The sequence below is a fragment of the Artemia sp. Qi Xiang Cuo genome, unplaced genomic scaffold, assembly GCF_049724085.1.
Source record: "Artemia sp. Qi Xiang Cuo unplaced genomic scaffold, ASM4972408v1 HiC_scaffold_2987, whole genome shotgun sequence".
NCBI classification, from domain to species: domain Eukaryota; kingdom Metazoa; phylum Arthropoda; class Branchiopoda; order Anostraca; family Artemiidae; genus Artemia; species Artemia sp. Qi Xiang Cuo.
The window spans coordinates 9,205-12,540 of record NW_028300382.1 but is presented as its reverse complement, the minus strand read 5'-3'; positions in this window follow the sequence as shown (position 1 = coordinate 12,540).

Below are 3,336 nucleotides of genomic sequence, written 5' to 3'. Positions count from 1 at the left end.
GATTTTTCAAAGTTCATTTTGAGAGTTGGAATATTTCAGTAGTGTTTTGTTGTGGTTTACCTTGTCACACTTACATTCTCTTGATTTTTCAAAGTTCATTTTGGATTTCTTTCGTTGAAATGCAAGAGTTGGAATATTTCAGTAGTGTTTTATCATGGCTTACCTTGTCACAGTTACATTCTTTTAATTTTTCAAAGTTCATTTTGAATTTTTTTCGTTGAAATGCAAGAGTTGGAATATTTCAGGAGTGTTTTGTTGTGCTTTACCTTGTCACAGTTACTTTCTCTCGATTTTTCAAAATTCATTGTGGATTTCTTTCGTTGAAATGTGTTTTGTTATGTTTTACCTTGACACAGTTACATTTTCTTGATTTTTCAAAGTTCATTTGGATTTTTTCATTGAAATGCAAGAGTTGGAATATTTCAGTAGTGTTTTGTTGGGCTTTACCTTGTCACAGTTACATTCTCTTGATTTTTCCAAGTTCATTTTGGATTTGTTTCCTTGAAATGCAAGAGTTGGAATATTTCAGTAGTGTTTTGTTGTGCTTTACCTTGTCACAGTTACATTCTCTTGATTTTTTGAAGTTCATTTTGGATTTATTTCCTTGAACTGCAAGAGTTGGAATATTCCAGTAATGTTTTATCGTGCTTTACCTTGTCACAGTTACATTTTCTTGATGTTTCAAAGTTCATCTTTGAGTCCTTTTATTTAAATGCCAGAGTTGGAATATTTCAGTAGTGTTCTGTTGTGTGGTTTACATTGTCACACTTATATTATCTGGATATTTAGGAGTTCAATTCTATTTTCTATAATTCAAACACAAGAGTTGTACTATTCCAGTGATGTATTGTCGTGGTTTACCTTGTCACAGTTACATTCTTTTGATTTTGTCAAAGTTCATTTTGAATTTCCTTCCTTGAACTACAAGAGTTGGCATATTTCAGTAGTGTTTTGTTGTGGTTTACCTTGTCACAGTTACATTCTCTTGATTTTTCAAAGTTCATTAGAGTTGGAATATTTCAGTAGTGTTTCGTTGTGGTTTATCTTGTCACAGATACATTCTCTTAATTTTTAAAACTTAATTTTTGATTTCTTTCGTTGAAATGCAAGAGTTGGAACATTTCAGTAGTGTTTTGTCATGGTTTACCTTGTCATAGCTACATTCTCTTGATTTTTCAAAGTTCATTTTGAATTTCGTTCGTTGAAATGCAAGATTTGGATTATTTCAGTAGTGTTTTGTCATGGTTTACCTAGTCACAGTTACATTCTCTTGATTTTTCAAAGTTCATTTTGAATTTCTTTCGTTGAAATGCCAGATTTGGAATAGTTTAGCAGTGTTATCTCGTGGTTTACTTTGTCAGAGTTACATTCTCTTGATATTTCCAAGTTCATTCTGGATTTCTTTCCTCAAGATGCAAGAGTTGGAATATATCAGTAGTGTTTTCTCGTGTTTTACCTTGTCACAGTTACATTCTCTTGATTTTTCAGAGTTCATTTTGAATTTCTTTCGTTGAAATGTAAGAGTTGGAATATTTCAGTAGTGTTTTGTCGTGGTTTACCTTGTCAAACTTATATTCTCTTGAGTTTTCAAAGTTCATTTTGAAGTTCATTTTGAGAGTCGGATTATTTCAGTAGTGTTTTGTCGTGGTTTATCTTGTCAAAATTACATTTTCTTAATTTTTCAAAGTTCATTTTGGATTTCTTCCGTTGAAATGCAAGAGTTTGAATATTTCAGGAGTGTTTTGTCATACTTTACCATATCACAGTTACATTCTCTTAATTTTTTCAAAGTTCATTTTGAATTTCTTTCGTTGAAATGCAAGAGTTGGAATATTTCAGTAGTGTTTTGTTGTGCTTTACCTTCTCACAGTTACTTTCTTTCTTTCGTTGTCACAGTTGTCACAGTTACTTGAATTTCTTTCGTTGAAATGTAAGAGTTGGAATATTTCAGTAGTGTTTTGTCGTGGTTTACCTTGTCAAATTTACATTCTCTTGATTTTCCAAAGTTCACTTTGAATTTCTTTCCTTGAACTGCAGGGGTTGGAATATTTAGTAGTGTTTTGTTTTGGTTTACCTTGTCACAGTTACATTTTCTTGATTTTTCAAAGTTTCTTTTGAATTTCTTTCATTGAAATTCATGAATTGGAATATTTCAGTAGTTTTTTGTCATGGTTTACCTTGTCAAAGTTACATTCTCTTGATTTTTCAAATTTAATTTGAAGAGTTCGAATATCTCAGTAGTTTTTTGTCATTCTTTACCTTACCAATGTTACAGTTTTTTGATTTTTTCTTAGCCCATTGTGGATATATTCCCTTGACATGCACTACTTGGATCTTTCCAGGAGGAGTATGTCAAGGTATGCCTTACAACAAATGCTGTCTCTTGATTTTTCAGTGATCAAATTGGAATTTATCCAGTTTCTTTCACGAGTTGAAACGTTTCAGTAGTGTCTTGTTGTGCTTTTCCTTGTCACAGTTACATTCTCTCGATTTTTCACAGTTCATTGTTGATTTTATTCTTTGAATTGTGTTTTTTTGTTCTTTACCTTGACATAGTTACATTTTCTCGATTTTCAAAGTTTATTTGGATTTCTTTCTTTAAAATGCAAGAGTCGGAATTTTCCAGTAGTGTTTTGTTGTGCTTTACCTTGTCACAGTTACATTCTCTTGATGATCAAAGTTCTTTTTGAGATTTGGATTATTTCAGTAGTGTTTTGTCTTTCGTTGAAATGCAAGAGTTGGAATATTTCAGTAGTGTTTTGTCATGGTTTACCTTGTCACAGTTACATTCTCTTGATTTTTCAAAGTTCATTTTGGATATCTTTCATTGAAATGCAAGAGTTGGAATATTTCAGTAGTGTTTTGTCGTGGTTTACCTTGTCACAGTTACAATATCTTGATTTTTCAAAGTTCATTTTGAATTTCTTTCGTTGAAATGCAAGAGTTGGAATATTTCAGTAGTGTTTTGTTGTGGTTTACCTTGTCACAGTTACATTCTCTTGATTTTTCAAAGTTTATTTCGATTTTTTTCGTTGAAATGCAAGAGTTGGAATATTTCAGTAGTGTTTGGTTGTTCTTTACCGTGTCATAGTTACATTCTCTTGATTTTTTAAAGTCCATTTTGAATTTCTTTCGTTGAAATACAAGAGTTTGACTACTTCAAGAGTGTTTTGTTGTGGTTTAACTTGTCAGAGTTACATTCTCTTTATTTTTTAAAGTTCATTTTTGATTTCTTTCGTTGATATACAAGAGTTGGAATATTTCAGTAGTGTTTTGTCATGGTTTACCTAGTCACAGTTACATTCTCTTGATTTTGTCAAAGTTCATTTTGAATTT